At 44.6% G+C, this 25677-nt stretch overlaps 2 pseudogenes across 2 annotated transcripts in view; one reads left to right on the top strand and one right to left on the bottom strand.

The window, feature by feature from the left end:
* Window positions 1–8613: 8613 nt before the first annotated feature.
* The window catches only part of LOC310792125 (phospholipid phosphatase-related protein type 4-like), a 56994-nt pseudogene continuing 39930 nt past the window's right edge, over window positions 8614–25677 (bottom strand). The window contains exons 7-12 of the transcript in view: window positions 22718–22853; window positions 19809–20025; window positions 18753–19368; window positions 13146–13306; window positions 9015–9815; window positions 8614–8735 (exon numbers count right to left, since the gene is read on the bottom strand). The product of the transcript in view is annotated as a phospholipid phosphatase-related protein type 4-like (transcript). The remainder of the gene's footprint in view (window positions 8736–9014; window positions 9816–13145; window positions 13307–18752; window positions 19369–19808; window positions 20026–22717; window positions 22854–25677) is intronic.
* On the top strand, window positions 10979–11341 carry LOC310791969 (gamma-aminobutyric acid receptor-associated protein pseudogene; annotated as a pseudogene). The gene has a single exon. The product of its transcript is annotated as a gamma-aminobutyric acid receptor-associated protein pseudogene (transcript).

The raw sequence follows: 25677 nt of genomic DNA, 5'->3' as shown, positions 1-25677 counted from the left end.
TACTGTCGTCTTTGATTTGAATCTTCGACCGCTCTACTACTCATCTCTTGATGCCATCAAAGAATACTTGTGTGCTTTCAATATTTTGTCCAGCCTGGTTGACTTTCTCGATTCCCACCTCGAGTTTGACAAAAATCAAATATTGCTGCTGTGTGCATAAAGCGAATAGAACAACAGAACAGTGCTCCAAGGTACTTTACCACTGAGGTCAATAAGTCTGAGGGGCATTCTTTGCCATTCCTTCCAGAAGGAAGAGAATTGAGAATTGGCGAGAAGAAAAATGTGGATCTAGCTGTCAAGGAAGTAAGTTGGAGTGTTCAACTTCCGTATATAGGGGCCCCTATCGTTGCATCGGCGCAGTTTCTAGGCCGAGCGGCAGGCGCAGATCAAAGCAGTGGGCGTGGAAAGGCGCACTTGATATCGTTGTGCTGGCGCTAGATGCAGCCCAAAGCATTACAACCACGCCTTTTAGGCGTAAAATTATGCACCGTCATGCTCATTGGATAAGTGCAATAAACGAATCGCACGCTTGCCTTTTTAGCTCCAATTCCAGTGATCCCGCAAAACCAGACGAAAGCCAAACGCTCTGCCCCCCCCCCCCCCCCCTCCCTTCATCCAGCCTGTCTGTCTGCATTATAGGCTATTATTCCATATTATTATGCTTCTCAAACCAATCTAACTGCAGTTTCAATACTGCAAGCATGTAAATACGCTACACTATAGCAAGATCAAAGTGAAAATAATGTTCTATGCATCAGCTAGAAAAATATAGCCTATTAGATTGGTGAAAGTTTGTCCAGAAAGATATCATTTTCTCTCGCCTGCTGCAGGAAGGATGATGCACATAAATATACCCTACATTATGTCAAGTCATTGCATAAATGTGTTTTTATTGTAAAACTAAATGTGAAATAGGGCCAAGTTATTGGACGGACATCACAGTATAGCAGATGCCATTAGAAGCGCGTTCCGAAGCGCGTTCCGCTGTTACTTCTCTAAATCACGTTAACTCGACAAGGGGTATATATATGCCCAGGAGGACATATATGTTTCACATAGGGTGGTGTTTTCATTTCGAGGTTTTATTTGGTCCAATATTGAAATGTTGACAATGGCAGGCTGTGTTACCATTACACATTAATTTAGAACTACCTTTTATATCTATTTTGGCTCATTTGGTGGCTATTTAGTAGCGAAATGAAGAAACACAATGCATGCTGGGAACTCAGAGAGAGAGAGAGAGAAGGGTGACAGAGAAGAAGCAGTGAAGGCAAAGAATAGGCCTGCTTTTGAAAAGCGCAAAGCGCTAAATGTAGGCCAGCTCCCAAGATATGACTAGGCTGGTATTTAGCGCCGACACGCCCACTTTGGGACTGCGCCACGCCCATTCGGCCTAAAGCGCATTTGGCAGCCTAAAGCCTATTGCTATCTTGCCGAAACAGGCGCAAGGCACGTTTTTTTGCGGTTAAGGCCCGTAATAGCGCCGATGGCCTGTGGGAGAATAGAGCCCATGATCTCTGTGTGCATAGGAGAACGCCAGGATTTTGGGCGCCCCTTTTGGGCGTGGTTTCTGAATGATGACGCGCTCCGCAGTGTCTCTATAGATATAGTTGGTCTGTGTGGGGACGCCCACAAAATGTTACTATGGCTGAGACGTCTGTTCAGTTGTGCGTTTACTGCGGTGGTTGAATCCCTGATCCTGTCTGCCTGGGCTGGGCTAGCAGCTAACTATGCTGAATGGGGAGAACGGGGGGATTTACCCCACCCTGACCACGCCCCCAGCCAGCTACCCCATGACGAGACATTGACTGTATCTATACAATAATAACGCAAACGTCCCAGAAGCAGCGTACATAATAAGAGGGCGAAAAGCAGACGGCAAGAACGATGGCAAACTACATGAGAGTTAGCATAGAAAGCTAAACTACATGAGAGTTAGCATAGAAAGCTAAACTACATGAGAGTTAGCATAGAAAGCTAAACTACATGAGAGTTAGCATAGAAAGCTAAACTACATGAGAGTTAGCATAGAAAGCTAAACTACATGAGAGTTAGCATAGAAAGCTAAACTACATGAGAGTTAGCAGAGAAAGCTAACTCTCATAAACTACATGAGAGTTAGCAGAGAAACTAAAGCAGTTCTATTTTTCATCCAACATGGTTCGCAGGCCCAGGCCACTTCTTCACATTTGTAATCTTGCAAAGTCAACTAGCTCTAATGAGCAACCGCTCAAAATCCTTAACTTCCACTCAAATGCCATTAACCTCTCTCTCAAACCAAACCTAACATATATGTCTTAAATATCTAGTATATGTCTTAGACAATATTTTATCCATATATGCGTCTTTGAAACTAAAACATAGCTAAAACACAACATATAGCAAAAGCATTTATTTAATGAGTTTCATAGCAAAACAATATTCTGCTGAGATACTGGTCTCATTCAACTACATTCTCTTGTCTTGACATATCTGCCTCTTAAAGGGATAGTTTGGTTTATTTGACGTGGGGCTGTATGAGGTACTTATCAATAGTCAGTGAGTGTATTACCTATAGTCAGTGTATTACCTACAGTAGACAGTGTATTACCTACAGCAGGGGTGGGCAACTGGTGGCCCCCTGTGTGGCCCGCGCTGGAATTGCACACACACACAAATAAAATAAATAATTTTTTTTTTTTTTTTTTACAGTGCACCTGAACGCAACATGCAAGATACTCGCTGAATATCTGTGTCCAAATGTTCATGTCATTCTGGCCAATACTCCACTTCTGTTATAACATTTCAGTCTGGAATATGGAATATCTTTCAATAATCTTTATGACTAAAAGGCTAAAAGTAATCTCATGTGTAAGAAATGACTGTTCTACATTGAAGTAAAATTTTAAATAATTAACTGGTTTTGGATTTATTTAGCTTCAAGAGTGCATTTTTGTTCTTGTGTGACCCTCAACACAGGCTTTGAGGATCCCGGGCCACTTACTGATACTTATGCTTAAATGAACCCACTCATATTCCGGTTTATTTCAAGAAAAACATTTTGGCTAGTGGAAATTCTAATTGGCTGGTAACTTTAAAATCTAGCAGCCATATTGGCAGGTGGTCAAAAAAGTTAATTTCAAGCCCTGCAAGGGAGAGCAGGTGGCGACATAGGAGTGAATGAGAAAAGGATCAAATATTGGTGGTTAAGACTGAATAATGACATCACAACTGTTCATTTAAAATGAGTTATTCCTCTAAACCTGACTTCAAATGCACCAAAATTTTCACGGTGGCGCCGTTCGGCCCCCAACCCTCAGCAAAATCTGGCCCTCTGGTAGCGAGGACATTTTTTTGTGGCCCTCTCTATCATCAAAGTTGCCCATCCCTGACCTACAGTACTGACAGTGTATTACCTACAGTACATGACGGTCGATGTTCTCCCCGTTTGGAGAAGCAGAGTAGCCGCTGCCCGAAGCAAATGTCCTGCTGTCAGTGGATCCAGGAGCAAAACATATGTTAGCCACCTAAAAGCTAAAAGCCCAGCTAAAGAAATCAATATCAGTTTAGTGTACGCTATATTAAAGCAGCTACGAGCAACTTTTTCGATTGTTATTAAACAGTATAAATTTAATATCAATGCATCACATCTTACCTATAATAGTAGCTGAGACGAAAGCTGTGTGAATCGGAGATTGCTCCCTTTTAAGTCTGTGTCTGTCTAAACTCGCGTCAACAGGGGGCTCTCTCTCTCTCTCTCCTTACCGCCGGCCCGGCTACCCGGAAGTGAAACGCGGAAGTGAAACCCGGAAGTGAAACGCAGCTGTCTGCCTGCCGCGTTCGCGCTGCCTAGCAACATAACATAAACAATGTGAAAGCCACGCATACTCTCGCGAACATCTCTCGTTATATTCTAACAGGTTTTTTTGGAAGTTATTTTGTGGTTATGGCCGAAGTGGCTGCTGCAAACCGTTTCATTTCACTTCCTGATCTTCCCTGGCCACAGACAGACTACACTGGCCGATTCACTCGGGGTTCAAGCAAGACTACTCTGCGTTGGTCTCGTCGACTATTAGAGGTAAGATGTGATGCATTGATATTAAATTTATACTGTTTAATAACAATCGAAAAAGTTGCTCGTAGCTGCTTTAACAGCATATTAGCAGCTTTTCTTTGGCACTACGTCTTCTCAACCGTAGAACCTCCGTATCCCTGCACATGGCGCGCACTGTGTAGGTGGCTAAGATGATGTGTTGCTGCTGCTGCTGACCGCAGTCACAGCAGTACTTTGCTCCTGTGCCGTGGCTCCTCTCTGTTTCTCCAAACTGGGAGCGCGCCGACCACCATCTACTGTAGGTCACTAGTGGTCAAACTCGGAGGTTTTCCCCACGAGGACGCGGAAGTAACCCTGAAAGCTGTAATTCCTCGAATGGCCACTTGAGGCAGGACTCAGAAGTCCCGTTCACCCCCCATGTTAAAATGCCCCACTTTGATGATGGATGGCTCGCCCAGTTGGTATCCAATGGACCCCTTAGGCGGGATCCCAGGTACACAATATGTTTTATAAACACATAAGCACCTTATGCGGCTGATAGCATGTTATATTGTTGAATGTTAATGACGTATGTATGTTTTTTTTCTTCTTTTTTCCTTTTCTTTTCCTGTGTCTGAGCCTGTTTGTCTTGTTTGTATATTGTTCTATAAAAAATGGAAAATAAAGTATAAAAAAATAAATAAAAAAAAATGCCCCACTTTGTAACAGTGATTAAGCATCTTCACAGCCTAGTCCGAAACACGGTTTTGGTCTATATAGCTAAATTCATCCTTTCATAACAACTGTGGGGATCATTTCTTATACCACTCCCCCTTTTTGGAGTGAAATAGACAATAGAAAAGGGGGTGATTGACAGGTCACCTGTCCAGTGATCGCGCAGCTTGCCGATCACTGGACCAATAGCAGGTGGAGCTGCGGCTCTGGGAAACCCCCCATCTCACGTGAGCTGCGCAACGACCCCAAAATGTGAGCCCAAACAATAGTGGATGGGTTTGTCCATATTATTAGGGTCAGTGTAGGTAACACACCGACTATCCATACAACCCCACGTCAAATAATCCAAACTATCCCTTTAAACTGAAACTCTCTTTATATACTGCATGTTGAAACGTGAAAAAATACGTCTTTACCTAACCATCATCGCCAGCATCATCATTACCCTTATCTTCATCATTATAAGCTCCTATAGTTGTCGTAAGTGAAGAGACATCTGACCACTGACCAGTAGTGGGCGCTTTAGAGGAATCTTAGAAATAGACACAGCACAATCTTTAAATAAGCACCCAGGGTTTGTTCTCAGACTAACATTTTGCCACCTCACTGCTCTAACTGTGCTTTCTTGATTTCTATACGATCCAAAACACTGACTGATTACAGTTAGCTTAGCTTAGCATCAGATGTCCTGCACTAACACAGCGTATCGCTAGCCAACAGCTATTTTGACTTTGGCACTATGTTCGGGAACATAGGGAATGTAAACACTGGGCAAAGGGAAGTAAGTCAAATGATTTGTGTTTGCGTGTACTGCCTGCTGATCATTAACCTCCATTTAAAATGTCTAATTGGATTTTTAAATCGAATAAACGAATCAAAAGTTAGTACCGTAGATAAAAAACACCACAATGTTGTGAGAGGACGTCATGGTGTAATGAACCAATCATGGAAAACATCATGCTTGACTCGCATCAGTCTTTGGTAGGGATGCACCGATTTGTCGGCCGTACATCAGTACCGGTCGATATTCGCCTTGTTGCCTGCCTATCGGCAAATTAGATGACACTAATTATTATTATTCATAATAATAATAATAATAATTAATTATTAGATGGCAGTGTGCGATGTCGATCTCTCACGTGAAAGGTTATATTAAAGGCTGTTACATACATTGAATTGAATTTGTGCTCATTGACATTATTCATTTGATGAAGGGCTAAAAAACTCTTTAAAACTCTGAAATGATTTGTTCATAATGACGATTTCTTCGTTTGCCTGTCACAAAAGGTGGAGTACATAACGACAACAAAACAAAATGCACAAACAAAAGAAAACATCAGTATTGGCTATAAACCAAATTGTTCTTTTAAACATGGTATCGGTAGCGGGTAGCGACACAGCATCTCACAATCGGTGCATCCCTAGTCCTTGGACGTCAGGATGGTACGTCGAGCGTGTTGGTATGTTTTCCACACACGTGTCAGTGTAGAAGACAGGTACTATACAGTAGGGATTAGAGATTAGTCATACTGTACATAATTGACCAATCGTAAATGCTCCCCCCCCCATAGTTATTGTTGCTAGGTAGGTCAAACCTTTAGCCTACAAGAGTGCCAACTCAAAAACTATACATAGTATCGCTTATATGTTGACACTGTGAGTGAGAGCAGGAGTAGCTGAAGGGGGGGTCGATGTATAATATATGCACGGAGTGTTAAAGATGTATGAATTTGTCCCTGTTTTTAAAATGTGTGACTTTAGTCAAAACAAAAGTGCAGCCTGGAAAGTCTGCTATAGAGTGAATTGTGAAATCCACGCACTCTAGGCTGTGGCTCCATAGAGACACTGCATGAAATAGGCCACGCCCATCACGGGGGAAATCGCTCCGTTCACTCCCATTCACCAGCGTCATTTTCCTTGAATCAAACATAGTTAAAAGCTTTTTTTGTACTCCTGAGCAAAACAAGGAAGCCATTGAGAATTGGCGAGAAGAAAAATGTGGATCTAGCCGTCAGTAAAGTAAGTTGGAGTGTTCATCTTCCGTATATACGATCTTTTTGTGCAACACGCAACCATGCACGCGACATAGGAGAACGCTAGGATTGGAGGGGGGGGGGGTTCTGTTTTCCCCCGTTTTGGGCGTGGTTTCTGAATGATGACGCGCTCCGCAGTGTCTCTATAGGCTGCTGACAAGCTTGCTCGACTGTTATTGGAGCACAGAGCAATAAAGGGGCGGGACTTAGGAAAGGTCAATAAAAACACAACATGTCAAAGGAAACAGCTTGTTGTACCTTCTCTCAAAGCAGCGCACGCCCCTATTATTGTTTCATATCCGGCACAGACACAACACCACTGAAAGCAAAGGGATTCTATTATTACCCCAAAGGGGACTCCTTGTAACCCAGACACTATTAAGACTGTGGGTTTGATTCCCACGGTGGCCACGTCCACACTCCTATGTACACAACACAGCACAGTTATATGGGCTTTGCAATGCAAATGTCCATCAAACGTGATGACACTACTAGAAAGTTGATATGTCCATTACGGGGGCAGCTGTGCTCGTCAAAAGGATTGAAAGCTGAGAATATATCATGTAGAAATGTTAACAATATAAATGTTGATCCACTCACGGCTGAGCAGGCAGTCAGAGGGAAGGGGGCGGGGCCATGTCCATCCACTCACGGCTGAGCAGGCAGTCAGAGGGAAGGGGGCGGGGCTATGTCCATCCACTCACGGCTGAGCAGGCAGTCAGAGGGAAGGGGGCGGGGTCCTCGTCGTGGGCCCATTTGCAGGGCTGAAGGAGAGACTGAGAGGAGGCGCTGGTCTCTCCTCATTAGCAAGTCAAAGGGTCCAGAGTGAACTGAACCCACTCACCTTGTGCATGTGACATGACATGTGACATGACATGTGACATGACATGTGACATGACATGTGACATGAGTGCACTGAATTTGGATTTACAAAATGAGAGCAATTGTCTTCGAAGATTAAAAAATGTATGGGGGGGGGGGGATGTTGAATCAAACTCACCCTTTATATGTTCATGCTAAGGCTATTGTCCTTCCTTATTGGCCGGTTGAGGATTTGGGGCGGGGATAAAAGAGGCTGTGTTCTGTATTTCAAAAACGATTGTGTGTGCCCCCCAAAAGTGGACCGTAGGCCTATTGCTGATGAGTTTGAATAAGCCTTGGTTTCCAGGTGGGAGGGTGCCCGAACCAGGTGGGAGGGTGGAGGATCATAATTGTCCATGTAAAAGGTTGGACGCGTGATTTAGGAACCTGTAGCGTCCGGATTGGCCAGGTGAAAGGCTGTGGGCGGGACTAGAGAGTCTATGGTCATCCCTTATTGGCCAGCCCTTGGTTGCAGGCAGATCAATCTGGGAACCCAGAGTCTATTTCGGCACGTAACTAGACTCGGGGGGACAGCTGTAGCTTTTTTTGAGGCTTCCTGTAATAGCGCGAATCTTCCCGCCCGGGACTTCCGCCTCCGCGCGGCGCCACTCTGTTTGTTGTACCGGCGAATATAAGAGTTCTGGTCCCGAAACGCTAGTGAATATATACGAATTCTGACGTTTTCGGATTCAAAATAAAAGCAACGCAATGTATGTTTTTTAAAAGGCAGGAAGTATACCGGGTGGTACAGGAAGCCTCAAGAAAAGGTACGGCTGTCCCAGAGTCCATTTACGTGCCGAAATAGACTCTGGGTTCCCAGATTGCAGGCAGATTGGAGAAGCTGCATTTCCCCTCATTGAAAAGCAGCAGAAACTCTGTGCTGTCGGCCCCAGGCACACGTTTCTACTGTTTTGCAATGGTCAGAGGACACATTGGAATCACAGGAACAGAATGAGTTTAGGCCCGAGTGTCTCATTCTTTATAGGCCAACCCGAGGGTAGGAGGCGGAGTGTGAGTCAGGATGGGGCGCGGTAAGGTAGGGGGAGGAGTTGGGCTCGGCCGGCCAAAAACCCTGTTGGGGTGATTAGGGTTGTCTTGGAAACGGTTGCCATGGTTTTCTTGGAAACGGTTGCCAGGGTTTTCTTGGAAACGGTTGCCGTGGTTTTCTTGGAAACGGTTGCCATGGTTTTCTTGGAAACGGTTGCCCGGATTGTCTTGGAAATGGACGCCAGGGTTGTCTTGGAAACGGTTGCCGGGGTTTTCTTGGAAATGGACGCCAGGGTTGTCTTGGAAATGGACGCCAGGGTTGTCTTGGAAACGGTTGCCAGGGTTGTCTTGGAAACGGTTGCCCAGATTCTCTTGGAAATGGACACCAGGGTTGTCTTGGAAATGGACGCCAGGGTTGTCCTGGAAACGGTTGCCCAGATTCTCTTGGAAGTGGACACCTGGGTTGTCTTGGAAACGGTTGCCGCAGTCATTGTCGAGGCGGTTGCCGTTGTCGTAGAGACGCTGGTTGCCGTGGAGGTCGGGGCTGGGCCCTCGGTCGGAGACGTGGACAACATGGCCGCTGCTTGTCCGTCTCAGGGTGGACTCACGGCTGGACGACGCCACCGATTGGCAGTCTGAGCCGCCGTCACTGCTAGCGCCCGCTCCCTCCACTGGGGTGACCCTGATGGTGGTGACGGCCTGCGGGTGGGGATGGAAGGGAGGCGCAAAGGTGGCACCAGGGGAGAAGTGCGAGGCGGGGTTGTTAGCATTGGGGTTATAGTTAGGGTGGTTGGGGTTGAAGTTGACGTGCTGGGGGTTGTTGGGGTGTAAAGGATGCAGCGGGTGGACAACGTGTGGGTGGTTGGCGTAAACACCCTCTCCTCCTCCGTCACTCTCCGTTTCGGTCCCTGTCACGCTCCTCCGTCCGTCCAGCGACCCCCCGTCCCTTAGCGAATCGCAGCTGTCCGTGTGTCTGTTCAGGCCATCCCTTAGCGAATCGCAGCTGTCCGTGTGTCTGTTCAGGTCGTTGAGGGGGAAACCCGATTGGCGGAGAGATGCTCGTTGGTCCGGTGGTTTAAATCGCCAGGAGCCGCTGCCGTCGGTGCTTGGCGGTTTAACCACCGGCTTGTTCCCCCGGGACTCCGGGTGAGCTTCAACACGAACTATACTGCCGCTTCTCTCCAGACCTGCAATAAACAAACAAAGAGTCATTCATCAATTAGCTCATTACTACTACTACTCAGTGTTGGGCAAGTTACTTTCAAAATGTAATATACTACATATTACTAGTTACTTTCATTTGAAAGTAATAAGTTACTTTAGAATATTACTGTCTGTGTAGAGTAACTTGTTACTTATTACACTACTTTTGCATTACTTTCACGAAAACAACAGCAGCAGCAGAATGACATCGATGACCCGGCACCATCCCGAAAAATAATTTCAACCGTCTTGAAGTCAGTGTAAACCATCCAAAATTCTAAATGCTATTCTTTTCCTTTGTTATTGTCATCTGTAGTGGTTATTTGCATCAAGGAAATGATTCTATCTTTTTTAAATATGTGCTTTCATTTTAAAAAATGTAACTCAATTTGTAACTTGAGCTACTTGACAAAGTAACTGGTATAATATTACTGAAATCCTATAAGTAATAAGTTATATTACTGAGTTACTGCTAAAAGTAATATATTACATGTAATATATTACTTTTGTAATGAGTTACCCCCAACACTGCTACTACTACTACTACTACTGCTACCTTACTACTAATGCTACATTACTACTACTAATAAAACAACTACTACTACTAACAACACCAATAATCTTATACTAATAGAACGGCATTCCGCAGTGGTGGCGACCCACAATCCATCAACTGAGCATGCTCAGAACAGCGCCCTATAGTAAACGCCACCCAATAGAGCCCAACAGTCACATGACTTTTTGTGATGTCATTTGCCCCGGAAATAAGTTCCGCATTCATTTTCTCCATAGACATTTTGATAAACCTTTATATAACGAGTTTTAAGGGTTGAACCAAGCCAACCCGTGACCTACTGACCATAAAAGATTCGGTTTAAGCTAGAACAAAAAATATTGCTCGAGTGACATCACTGGTTGACATCACAATTCTATACTGTCATATCATTAGTGATTTATGACAGACACTGATGATGTCATAGACATTGTGCGTCATCCGTGATGTCATAACTCCTTCCCTGCAGACTATTTATGCAGGACGGTGGTAGGAGCTAGCAATCTCTTCTTGTCGAGTGTCACCGAATCGAGTTGTGCCTTGAGCGACCGCAATCATCCACCCGAAGTGAAGTTGCACATCATATCTTTAACGATGAAGTTCCAGTACAAAGAGAAGCACCCTTTTGAGGAAAGACGGTCCGAAGGCGAGAACATAAGGAGGAAGTATCCGGAGAGCGTACCGGTCATTGTGGAGAAAGCCGCCAAAGCCAGAATAGGAGATCTGGACAAGAAGAAATACCTTGTCCCGTCCAATCAGACGGTGGGCCAGTTTTACTTCCTCCTCCGGAAAAGAATCGACTTGCGAGCTGAGGACGCGCTCTTCTTCTTTGTAGACGACGTCATTCCACCCACCTCAGCTACCATGGCAGCGTTGTACCAGGAGCATCGTGAAGAGGACTTTTTCCTTTACATTGCCTATAGCGATGAGAGTGTGTACGGGGACGGCCACATGTGATGCCACAACCATCATCAGCCCACCCACCCGCACCCATCCACCTATAACCAAGTCCATTTTCCACGGACACCTTTGGCCACAGCCAAGCCATGCCGCTGATTTTGGTTTACATTACATCTTATGTTTCCCCAGCCGCACTCGAGATGGACCTTCTCCATCTCGAGGGCCAAAGGCCGCTGGACCCGCCTCCAAGCGGGTTTAGCCTCCAAACCGCAGGCAGCCTGCGACGGCCCCTCTCCTCCCCCTCAGCTGCGCTGTGAGCACAGCTGTGCCAAACTGGTGTTTGCAGGAGGCATTCATTGATTGATTCATTGACAGTTATTGAGAGTTGATTTGAGTTAGGTTGATGGAACAGTGATGTCATTCATGCACAAATTACAATGATAGGAAAGCTGGTTGAAAATCAGCGGAGTGTTCCTTTAAGGTGCCACTAGCCAGGAACAAATGGTACAAAGAAAAAAATCATTGTACCCTCTGCCGGGACCATCCTAAATAGGGACATCATAAAATACACCCCCCCCCCCCCCCCCCCCCCCCCATAGCCAATGAGCACTGCTGCTCCTACAAATGTATGACTGTATTTTAGCTGCTGTGCACTGTCTGTCTGCTCTGTGTACTTTCTTGTTTTTATACTGTACTGTCTGTTTTCATTATATGTTGTCAGACTGCCAAAAGATATATTTTATATTTGCAAATTGAATGGACAATGCATTTTTCTCATCGGATCTTTGTGTTTTAGCTCTTAGTACTTTTGTAACTCCTAAATGATTCTCTGTGGTTTGAGGTTTAGCTTCTCTCCTGTGGCCGCGTTTCCCTTTGTACTTTCAGATATCTGCTTCATTTGACCGTTTCCTCATCGCTCAGAGCCAGTTATCTTAATTGCTACCATAACTATTAATTAGGGATGTCCGATATTATCGGCCTACCGATATTATCGGCCGATATTAGCATAAAAAATCGATATCGGAAAATATCGGTATCGGTTTTCATGCCGATATTTTTTTTTTTTTTTTTTTATACAGGGGGAGTCTCACTGAGAGCAATGCTCTCTTTTTCAGGAGTGCCCTGTTCACATTCACACACACATTCATACCTGGAAGCTGACCAGTACAACCACAGTCTGATCTGTTGGCCACTGAGCAGCTCCACTGGAGCGGTTGGGGTTCAGGGCCTTGCTCAAGGGCACCTCAGTGGTGGTAATGAGGAAGGGGCAAGCGCTGCCTTTTCACTTTCCCAACCCAGATTTATCCTGCCGGTCCCGGGGATTGAACCGACGACCTTCTGGTCACAAGCTCGCTTCTCTAACACTTACAACTTTAACACAACATGCATATTATATATTAAACTCTTCAGCTACATTAAGCTACATTATGTAACTTGTTACGTGAAATTTTGGTGGAAAAAAAGCCCGCTTATATCGGTATCGGTTGATATCGGTTGATATCGGTATCGGAAATTAAGAGTTGGACATTATCGGATATCGGATATCGGTAAAAAAGCCAATATCGAACATCCCTACTATTAATGTTAGGTTTCTGGCTCAGCTGAGCCAATTAAGCATCCTTCTATGAGCTGAGTGGACTACTACTATTAACTACTACTACCACTGCAATTGCAAACTGATGGATGGGTTTGCAACTGATTTTTAACCAACCACCAATTAATATATCAAATGAATTGTTAAAGACCCTTAAACCTGGGTATAATTACCGTAAACAAATGAGCGCATAGTGGAGAAGATATGAGGAAGATAAATGATAGAAGGAACATTGACGGTGAAGTTATTCGAGTCTGTTAAGAGTACAGACCTCCTCCTCCCAGAGCTCCAGTGGTGGAGGTGGGTGGTGATGGGTCCTGGTCGGTCAGGGCTCGGTAGCGGATGGATCCGGTGCAGCTGACGGTGCTGCCCCCATCCTCCGACCGAGGAGAGTGCAGCAGACCTTGCTGCTTGGATAAGGCTATCACCTGGAATATGTAGCAGACACAGAGGCACTTGGATAAGGCTATCACCTGGAATATGTAGCAGACACCAGAGGCACTTTGAGATATAGCACAGAGGACGAGGCTATCACCTGGCTGGAGCATCACTGACAACACGCATCAATGAAATCTTATGGCATCTTCTCACCACATAATGCAGTGATACTCAACTTGCGGGCCACATGCGGCCCCGGGGGCGCCCCCTGTGTGGCCCGCGATGGAATTGCAAAAAAATAAATAAATAATATACAGTATATATACTTTTTTTACAGTGCACCTGAACGCAACATACAAGATACCCGCTGAATAAGTGTCCAAATGTTCATGTCATTCTGGCCAATACTCCACTTCTGTTATAGCATTTCAGTCTGGAATATGGAATATCTTTCAATAATCTATGATTTAGCTGCTAAATTGTCAAATACCGCCGTCTGCTTGCTACCCGGCACTTATGTATGTTATGTACTTAACCTAACTAACTATCCGGTGTGCACAACATTGTCAGACTAAACTCCGGCTGACACCCCAAAAACCTACAATCTGCTACAGAAAAATGTATATTGTTTGTTTATTAACTGGCCCCTCGCCTTCTATCATTTCACGAACGTGGCCCCCGGGCAAAGCAAGTTGAGTATCTCTGACATAATGGCTATGATTTGGATTTTAAACTAACCCAACTATCAAATAAATCCATGTATACCCATGTTTTTAGGTGATAATAGATGATTTAAAACCATGTACAGTGGAATCCGCTTATAGTGATCTGTATATTAGGGGTGGGGGAAAAAAAAATTACAACATAGTATCGCGATATTTTGCCTGACGATATTGTATCGATATTTGGACGGCAAGTATCTATATCATTTTTTTTTTTTTTGCAGGCCATGCCATGCCAGGCCACCGGGCATCTGCCCGAAGCGCCCGATGTTGTAGTCCGCGCCTGCAGTGGCGTATTGAGTCCAGAGAAGCTTCATAATGTAGCCTACGTGTGGGGCAAAAACAAAAAAACTGCACGTTTTACTTCCGGTGAGGTCAAGGAAAAGGTAGGAAAAGGAGGTAGACAATATATCGAAATATCGCAATATTCAATATATCGCAATACTAGCATATCGCAATATCGCAATACTATTGTATCGTGACTCAAGCATCTGGTGATTCCCACCCCTAGTGATATATGGAGAGATCGCGGCACCCCTGCCTGTGGAGGAGAGATGGCGTGTTTGAAACAGCTGGAGGAAGCTGTCAGACAAGCTCGGAGCATTACTTCTGACCCTTTGCATGTACTGAACCCAGAATATGTGCTCATGAGGTCCGGTAGAAGATATAGAATTCCAAAATGTAAATACAATAGATATAAACACTCCTTTGTCCCTCTCTCAATTAAGCTACTCAACGATAACTAGCTGCTCCTTACTAAGGTAATGCACAAGGGTGTATGCAATTTCACGTTGCAACTATGCAATTATGTCCTATGTTTTTGTATCTGATGTATCTGTGTTAAATGTCTGTACGCAGCTCGAATCTCTGTCTCCAAGACAAATTTCTCCCAAGGGAGACAAATAAACTTGAACCTTGAACCTTGAGGCCTTTTAAAGTCAATAACATTCAGTAGGCTAATGCCTACCCCACACTACAGGATAATTTGCAAGATTATGGCCAAGATTCCCCCCTCCCGATTTTCTCGGGGGTGCTCCCGATTTGATGCGCGTCGGGCAGATAATCTTCCCAAAATATCCTGTAGTGTGTGGGGTTCAAAGATTCACAATCGGGAAGACTGCCTCTTCCCGATTGTCAATCGGGCATATCTAACATGTTAGATATTTACAACCCGACAGGCGATTGCATCTTGAGCAGAGAGCCAGTAGTAGCTGCGTTTCCATTACAGTTTTTCGCAAAATAATCTGGTCCGCCCGCAGCCCCGCACAGAAACAAATAACGAGGAAATTGTCCTCGAGGTGAAATACCGTGCGTCTTTGAACGGGACGGAAAACTAATGCTATACTGCAAAGCATGTAGCCTACAACAAGCGCTTAGGACACTCGGAAAAGTGAGTCAAATCAGCAGACGCGCCCCTCCTCCACAAGGCACCTGTGCAGACGGTTTTCGCCTGGCCGTGCACAGTAGGCCTACACCCCGAATGGATGCGGATGTCCGCGCAAATATTAGTTAAACAAATCCTTTCAGTGCAAATGCATTATAAAAACAAAAAATAAGATTTGTTTAGAAAACGAAATGACACAAATGTATTATTATTATTATTATTATTATTATTATTATTATATTATTATTATTATTATTATTATTACTACTACTACACCCGGTGCGCACACTGAATAGGCATTTTAAAAGTTAACGTCGAGCCCTGCTTCCAAGGTGAGTCTTCGGCATAATCTTCTAGTGTGTGGGGTTGCGTTTGAACAGACGCGATTGTGTGTGTATCCCAAGATTGAAATGTTAAAAAATCGGCTCTCTCTGTCCTGTAGTGTGTGGGGTCTCAAGATTTTTATAATCTTCAAGGATTTGAAAATCCTGTAGTGTGGGGTAGGCATAAATCACGGAGATGTCAGTTTCATTACTTTATCAAAGTAAATATACAAATATTAATTAGATACTAATCTGCATGAGAAATAAAGAAAAAGAAAACAAATAATGATCATCCGCTCATAGTGATCAATTTGACCCGTCCCAAGGTGATCACTATAGAGTAGGGGTGTCACGATACACTCAGTTCACGATAGGGATGCAACTAACGATTATTTTCATAATCGATTAATCTGTCGATTATTTCCTGGATTAATCGATTACGGTAGTTGTTTGGTCTATAAAATGGTAGCAAATGACGATCAGTGTTTCCCAAAGCCCAAGATGACGACCTCAAATGTCTTGTTTTGTCCTCAGCTCAAAGATAATATCAGTTTACTGTCATACAGGAGTAAAGAAACCAGAAAATATTCACATTTAAGAAGCTGGGATCAGAGAATTTAGACCTTTTCTCTTAAAATTGTACTCAAAACGATTAATCGATTATCAAAATACTTGTCGATTAATTTTCTGTCGATCGACTAATCGATTAACCGATTAATCGTTGCAGCTCTAGCTCACGATACAATACGATACACGATATTGGGTTCACGATAGGGATGGGCATCGAATTTCGAATTTTCGAATAATCGTTGTTATTATCAAGGTCGACTTTTATTATTGAAAGTCGAAATTCGGGGGGGGGGGGGGGGGGGAATTGTGAGTGAAATGTTGCATTGTCTCCCCTGATTCTAAGTATAGTCGAATCGCTTGGTTTGAGCAAGTACGGTAAAACAATTTTTATAAGCATTTTAAGCAAGGTTTATGGAAAAATGAATGGCGGATGAAATCCCATGAAGAGGGAGAGGGGGTGACTTTGGCACCCCTTTGGCACTCAGACCTGAGCCTACTAAATATTTAATGAACCACTCATGATTGTCAAAACTGTTTTTATTTTCAAAAATGTCAATGTCATGTAACATGTTCCAACATGTTACTTTAGTGGTGCAATGCTTGTTTGAGCTAAAAATCCACAGCAGAAGCTTTTTCTATTAATTAATAAAGCCTTAGACTTAGAATCAGGGGAGACAATGCAACATGTCACTCACAAAAAAAAAAAAAAAAAAAAAAAAAAAAAAAAAAAAAATCTTTTTTTCGAATTTCGATTAAAAGTCGACTTTGGCCAGCGAATTTCGAATAGTTTTTTTCCTAGAAATGCCCATCCCTAGTTCACGATACGATACGATACGATATTTTAACAATATATTTTTTTGCGATCGATTTGTAAGTTGAGGGGGCATCCCCCACGCTAATTTGAGTAATTTCACCATTTTCATCCTCCGTGTCTGCAACGTCCCTCGTCTGTTCAAACAAAGCAATGAAAAGGAGAGCGAGCATGCAATCAGATGCAGATCAGTGCCACCATGTTCAGCTTCTTTTTCTCACGATATGAGATTTCATCTCAACGATACATATTGTCACGTTTTGATATCGCGATATATTGTGGGACGATATATTGTGACTTCCCTAATATAGAGCCTTTTATGGTGGACGTCACAGGGTTAGTTGCGCACGCATCGCAGTATGCAAACCTCAGCGGAACTCAAGCCGTCATGAGAGAGATCCCCGGAATCCAGGAAAGACGTCTTGTGCCATATGCGTATAGATGCTGGACATTCCCACTAGGAATATGACGATGTGCGGCACTGCAACTTTGGTGATGCATTGGATCCTAGACCCATCCTGACAGTGAGTACGGGTCAGGAAACCTTACCCCATTGAAAGAGTTACCTTATTTGTGTAAGATAACCTGTCTGTTGCTGGCGAAGCTTTAAAATACGCGGAGGAGGCGTCGGGATCTTCCATATTTCTATGACAACTGAACCGCTAGTTGTAACTTTTTGCAACGAGTTCGGCTCCGCCCACCAAATACGTCATCGCTGTTTAATCTCTCGATTCACAATAACCGTACCATACCATACCATACCCAGCGAGCGCTATTGACTGCCATTTTTAGCGGCAGTTTTTCTCTGCCCTCTGCATATCTCCTCCTCACCACTGCAGAAAACAAGAATACATGTAGTATCTAAGTCCAGTCACAGAATACCAGTTGGCAGTATTACCACGATTGGAGACATTTTGTTTTTGAGAAATATTTGACAAGATAGGACAAAAGTCTGCTAACCAACCAGGTACCCTGGGTAGCTGAGTGCTGCTAGCTAGTTGGCATACCACCCCGCCAAAGAGCTAACATTGAAAATAATTTTGGCGGCGACCTGAGCTCTCTGGCAGGATTTCACCAAAAATAATGCCAAAGCACAATTTCGAACCGGCTATTCACCAAAACATGACAAGGAAATGACTACGGTATATAGATAACATAAAATAAATTGCTTAAGCAGAATAATATAATATAATATAATATAATATAATATAATATAATATAATATGATATGATATAATATGATATAATATAATATGATATAATATAATATGATGTAATATAATATGATATAATATGATGTAATATAATATGATATAATATGATATAATATAATATAATATGATATAATATAATATGATATAATATAATATAATATGATATAATATAATATAATATAATATAATATGATATAATATAATATAATATGATATAATATGATATAATATAATATGGTATAATATAATATAATATAATATGATATAATATAATATGATATAATATAATATAATATTATATAATATTATATAATATAATATGATATAATATAATATGATATAATATAATATGGTATAATATAATATAATATGATATGATATAATATAATATAATATGATATAATATAATATAATATAATATAATATATAATATAACATAATATAATAAATTATAATATAACATAATATTCACCTGCATAATACGAGGCTGTCCCCCAGCACTGAGCGGCCGAGGGGGGCCATTGGTCTTCACAGCCGCTCTCAACCACTTTTCTCTTACTGAGCCTGTCCCGTCCAGAATGCTGTCCTCTGATTCGCTCTCCTGTTCCCTGGGGTTTGAGTTATCCTCCTCAGGAATGTGAACTAGCTGGGAGGAACCAGGCCGTGATTGGATGGACACTCTGGCCCCGCCAGCCAATCCCGTGTTGCCATTGTGGGATAGGTGATTATGATTGGCCAGAGGAACGGAGCTAGCTGCTAGTTTCATGTACTGAGCTGGGATGTGAGTCCCGACGCGGAGCTCCGTTTCCATGCCAGCAGCTGAAGGTAAGTGGGTCCCACTGCGGAGCTCTGCCTCCAGGCCCATGGCAGAAGGTTCAGAAGCGCAGCGCAGCTCCATGTTCCTCTGCGGAGAGGAAGCGGAGGCAGGCCTTACTCCGTCCATCATCTGGAGCGACAGCTTCCTGTTGTCGTTCTTGTTCTTCCATTGGCTGAGGAGCTGTTTGGAACGGGTTGAGTCCATCGAGGCGTGGATGGAGGCGTGCCGTCGAGGAACACGACCCTCCTCCAATGACGAGCCTCCGTGGGACCTGGAGGAAGGGACCAGAGTTATTCTAGTTTTGTAGTTTCCATTTGTTTTTATTACCCCCCCAATAGAGCTGGCTGGGAGGATATGTTTTCGATTTGCACAAAACTTGGCAGAAAAGCACACAACCACTGTCCAAAAGGGCAATCATGGGCGTGTTCAATCACAAAAAGGAGCTTAACTTCCAAACGGATTCACATAACACCACAAAACCTTATAGACAAGTAGGTAATGGGCCAACTAAGAATTATTAGTCAATTAATTGACAGATAATTATTTAATTAGTTAGTTGCAGTCCTAGTTTACATAGCGATTTATTAGACTGAAATGTATTGCCCGAGTTCTTGATATATAATGGCTGTAGTGTAAATATGTTACGACGGGTCAAGAAAGAATTAACTCCATTTTCGATCCACAAGCCAAATAGGGAAATAGCGTTGTTACCTTGGCAACGTGCTGCTGCTGAAGGTCATCATGTTGTCATGGGAGGGGCTTATCACCTCCAGCTCAGCACTAGCTCTCTTCAGATTGGACAGAGAGGGCTCTCGGTAGGAGGAGCTTCGCGTCAGGATCGGCCCCGATTCGTTGGGGGACAAGGTGTGGGAGGACGTCCGTGTGAGGAGGATGGGCTCTGGTTGGCTGGGAGCCAGGGTGTGGTGGCCTGTTAGAAGACAACAAGGCGGCGTCAGACTGCTCATGTCCAGCTGAGAGTGAAGGCGGTGATTTTAAGCTCAGTCAATTCATTGGAATCGGCCATTTGAAAAAGAAATGAGAGCGCGAAATAAACAAGCACCAATTCGCATTCGCATCCATGCCAAAATTCAACAATCTGCCCCTGCCATCCGAGAAAATAAAATAAAGTAAAGTAAAGTAAAAATAAAATAAAATAAAAGAGATAGTGCTGGTCAAAATGTCAAACTCAAGGCTTCAAAATAGGGGTCCACAAACCAATGGGCGACGTCGCGGAGGATACGTCCATATAACAGTCTGGACAATCAGAACGCTAGGATCAGAATGCAAGGAAGGGTCAAGAATAATACCACAACTTCCCAGAAGTATCGTAGAATTATTTCTCCCACTTTTTAAGTCTGTCGTGTTGTATGGCCGTTAGTTGGTGCATCTACTGTAAATATCGCCTGGTGCATTTCTGTATGGGTGAAAAGGCGCATTGATGGTTTCTAACTAAGGTAGTTGTTCAGATAGTATATTATTAGCTTCAACCCAGCTAATGGAAATTAGGGGTGGGGGAAAAAATCGATAGACCATAGTATCGCGATATTTTGCCTGACGATATTGTATCGATATTTGGACGCCAAGTATCGATATAAAATGCCAGGCAGATGCCCGGCCACCGGGCATCTGCCCGAAGCGCCCGATTTGCAGTCCGCGCCTGCAGTGTCGTATTGAGTCCAGAGAAGCTTAATAATGTAGCCTACGTGTCGGGCAAAAAACAAAAAAAAACACTGCATGTTTTACTTCCGGTGAGGTCAAGGAAAAGGTAGGAAAAGGAGTTAGACAATATATCGAAATATCGCAATATTCAATATATCACAATACTAACATATCGCAATATCGCAATACTATCGTATCGTGACTCAAGTATCATTTTAGTATCGTATCGTGGGCGTCTGGTGATTCCCACCCCTAATGGAAATGCACCTAATGTTTTGCGACATTTCAAAAGTTTGTTTCTATCCAAATGTCAAACAAGTGTCAAGTTATGTGTATGTTTTTAATTGTAAATTAAGCAGAGGCTTGTGGAAATCATTTTGCATGCCGTCTACTTACGCTGAGCCTCAATTAACTGATAATGAACTGAATAGTGGCTGTGTGAGGTCTAACAGAGCTGAAGTGGAGCTGATTGATTTGGGTCAGGTCAGGCTGAATGGAGCACTGCTTATTAAGGATATTCAGATTCTAATCATCAGAGAGATATACAGCATCTTGGCCTTTCTCTCTGTCTGTATAGACGGTTTTAACTTGACAACAAAAACATTCTAAATTGAACCCCCGCTCACTTCCTGTTGCAGTGTTTGCTATGGACATAAAAGAAAAAAAACATGCAAGTGCAGGACTGACCATTCCGTGAAAACCGTCTATACAGCTGAGCAGCGAAAACAAAAGTAACGATGTCGAGTGAATATTTCTGCAGTTTGCCGAATGCTGAGAAAAAGGAAGTGCTGTGGGGTTGCGCTCTGGTGAAAACCGTCTATAGAGAGCCAAAGTGAAACGTCACTTCCTGCTTTCTCCCTGTACCAGCGCTGCGAAAAATATGAATGGCGGTGGACGGAGAATAAGGTTACTTTTTTGATCCCGTTTGAATTGGGCCACGGGGTGCCACGGCGAATTTCGTCAATTTAAAACGTAACTTTGCATGTCAAGAAAGTCACAGTTTGTCGTCAAACTGAAACGTAGGGGTTAGTTTCGTATAAAAACTACATACCTCGTGGTCATTAAAGATCCCATCTTCTTCGCAAGAGTAGGCGTGTAACCCCCGGTGCCCTGTGGGGGGTGTAACCCCCGGTGCCCTGGGGGGTGTAACCCCCGGTGCCCTGGGGGGTGTAACCCCCGGTGCCCTGGGGGGTGTAACCCCCGGTGCCCTGGGGGGTGTAACCCCCGGTGCCCTGGCTAAATACCCACACAGGCCTTCCTTCAATCATGGCCACCTAATCATCCCTCCTTGGCACATTCAGTCCTCAACTCTCCACTGTGGTGACAGCTGATGTGTGCTGAGCGTTCTGGTGCAAACTGGCTGCCGTGCATCACCCAGGTGGGTGCTACTGTACACATCGGTGGTGGATGAGTTGAGTTCCCTCCCCTGATATGTGAAGCGCTTTGAGTGTCTAGAAAGGCGCTATATAGATCCAATAAATTATCATTATTACTCTCCGTATGCGTCACCTTATACCCCATAAGCATCTCTTTCTCTTTGAAGATGTGTCTTCCCTGCCTGCATTGTGCTCGTTGCATCTGTTCCTCTCACGGGACGTTCAAGAGGACAGGAAACATTTGATCATATGACTTGAGTTCTGCTTTCAAGTCTGACATTTATATTACCTAAGGTTTGCTAGAAAGGTGAACATCATTTCACCTTTTGGCCAATGGGGGGGGACGAGACGTGTGGACGGTTCGACACCGTGCCCCGACGGCGGCCATCCTGGCCTGAGTGGACGCAGTGAGTGAGTAAAACATTCAAAATCCTTATAATGTACTGTACTGTATACAATCCCTGACTAAATCATATAAACTTGCCGATTTCATATCCAGTCAAGGAAATGATAATATTCAGTCAAGGAAATGAATGGTGTCATTTATAATTACAACTAATGAACACTTAGCAGCCATGCACTTACCTGGGTGGCTGTTACTTGCTGTTGACTGGCTGACATTGGGGAGGGAGGAGAGGGGGGGCTCTCTCAGGGTGGAGGGGGCTGGTCTGCTTCTGGACCGATCTTCACTGGGCTGGAAGTTGCCCACCGCATACACACCCTGCATACAGGTACACACACACACACACACACACACACACACACACACACACACACACACACAGTGTTTTACAGCATACACACCCTGCATACAGGTACACACGCCGTGTTTTACAGCATACACACCCTGCATACAGGTACACACCGTCTTTTTGTGATTAGTGCAGACAGAAATGCTTGATTTTGTAGCGGGTTTTTTCACCATCATCTTCTGACATTTTATAACCCAAACAACTCATCGATTAATAGATTAACCTTTTTAATCTGTCGATTATCAATAATCCACAGATTAATCGTTAGTTGCAGACTAGTCTGACTCACTGGAAGCAGGCTGCGGGGAGAAGCTCTGTCATTCGCTCCGACCATTTCAGTCGGAGCGAAAGGAAATCCCTTTCTGCTGCCTGCGTGTCGCTGTCAAATGCCTCTGCCGCTGTGAAACAACAATGCTAGCTAGCAAGCTAGTAGTCTCGCTGGCCAGCCTCCCCTCCCTTCCGGGAGAGGAGTCTGGCTGCACGGAAACAGGCTGCTGGCATAAACCCTCCCCTGCTCTACAGCTGCTCTCCCATTGGAGCAACTGTTTCAGTCGCTGCCGGATGTCCGCTCCCGGCTTATTACAAGCTCTGTCATTGGCTGCGACCATGTCAATCATTGCTGCTTCCGCTCCCTCCTCCCTGTGCGTCGCTGTAAACAGTGCCCTGCCGCCTCAACGAAAACAACAACGCTAACTAGTGTAGCTAGCAAGCTAACGGCAGAAACCTAGTTAGTTAGTTAGTTTGTTTATTGACAACCATAGAAATATTAACTATTAAAATAATCATATAAAATACGAAAAATAAAAACAATGGGTCCAATTACATAACAGATACATCATTGTATCAACGTTCCAAGATAGCTAAGCATTTACTCAGCATAGATAGCATTTTCTTGTCCATATTTTGAAATAATACCCGTAGGTCAGTAAACTGACAATCAAAACTGTCACGGATATCCTGGGTCTGGGGGCACAAGAGAAGGTGTTGTTCGTCCTGGATTCCAGTGCCACACCAGCACACACGCTGTTCTCGAGGTGTGCGGCTCCACCTTCCCAGTTCAATGCGCAACCGGTGGGATGACAGGCGGAATCTTGAGAAAGTTTGTCTCAAACTATCCTCGATGGTGTGTTGGCTGTTCATATAGAGTGGGTGGACAGATAACTCAGGGTTAAGTTTACAGTAAGTCCTGAACTTGGATCCTTCATTTGACCGCATTCTTTCCATCTGCTCCTCTCTATCAGTTCTGATGTGGTCTAGTACATTCATGACCTGCTCCAGGTGTGAGTTCATGACACGGTTCTCCTGTTTGGTTAATTCCAGTGCAAATCCTAGAGGGTCACCGGCCACTCCCTGCCGTGTACTCATCTTATGCAGGAATTTGGCCTGTTTGTCTCTTATCAGGGCTTGCACTGACGGAAGCCCTGCTTCTAGAAGGCAGGTCAGGTTTGGTGTGGTAGTCCTTACTCCGAGCATGATTTTGACTCCTGTCATGTAAAGGGTCTCTACAGTCTTTAGGGGGACTTTCAGCCAAGTCTCACACCCATACAAGATGGCTGACGAGAAGGCAGCTTCGAATACTTTCTTTTTCACACTGAAGGGGGCATCATAGTTAGCAGTCAGAAAGATTATTAATCTGTTCAGTTGTTTCATTTTGTCATTCACATGCATTTTCAGTGAGGATAGGGCACTCCCATCCGCTGTGAAGATGGCACCAAGGTATGTGTAGCTATCACAACTACACGCTAGCTCGTTGCTACACGCTGAAGCTACACGCAAGTTGGAGCACTGCCGACAAGCGCCGCCCATCGCAAATCCCACAATGGAGACCTGCGCCGCCAGACTCCTTCCACGGAAGGGAGGGGAGGCTGGTAAGTGAGACTCAGCTATGCTGGTGGCTGGGGGCTGGGGGGGCGGGTCGCGTGGGGGCTGGGTCCGCCCGGGCCGCAGCAATGGGCCCCTAGCACAACGACCTCACAAGGTTCCTCCTCAGCCAAGTCACTGGGGCAATCCATGTGGCGATCCATGTGTGGATTGCCACCATATGGTGGAAAGGTTTTCTTGCGTTCACTGGGGGTGAGGGGGTGCCGCTGTGTCCCGGCCTGGCCTTCCCTCCCACGCCTTATGTGGGCGGGGGCCGGGTCGGGGGGCATCGGTGCTCTTCATCACTGGTCGAGGGCTGCCGGTTGGTTTAGAACAGTTTAGGTAGGCGATAGATTAGCTACAGCCTAAGGCTGACCTGTTAGTGTTCAGGCTAAAATCAGACTAGAGCAGGGTAGGATAGGCCAGATTAGGCTGTAGATTAGCTAGATACTATGTCCCAGTTAGCTCTGGTTAATGCTTAGAGTAGTCAGTTGTCTGATCTTCTCCCCCCCCCCCCCTCTCTCTTTCCCCCTTCCCCCGCTTCTTCCCTTCTTCCCCCTTCTTGTTCTCCTCTCTTTCCATGCTCTTTCCTCCCCCACATCCCACCGCCCCCCCCTCCCTTCTCCTGCTCTCTCCTCCTCCCCCCCTCTGCTCCTTCTCCTCTTCTCCCCTATTTTCCTGAATCCCTGCCACTTCCTGCTCTCCCTTCTCTCACATTCCCCCTGCTCTCCTTCCCCTGCACCCTCCCACCTCTCCTTCTCTGCCTCTCTCCTCCTCTCTGTCCTCCCCCCTCTCTCACATTCCCCCTGCTCTCCTTCCCCTGCACCCTCCCACCTCTCCTTCTCTGTTCTCTCCTCCTCCACATTTCCCATTTTCTCCCCACCCTCGCCCTAATCCGGGCCCGTATCCTACTCCCTCCCTCCACCCTAGACC

Source organism: Poromitra crassiceps, assembly GCF_964638095.1.
Source record: "Poromitra crassiceps genome assembly, chromosome: 17".
In the NCBI taxonomy this organism is placed as follows: Eukaryota; Metazoa; Chordata; class Actinopteri; order Beryciformes; family Melamphaidae; genus Poromitra; species Poromitra crassiceps.
This window is presented reverse-complemented; position numbering and strand designations above follow the sequence as displayed.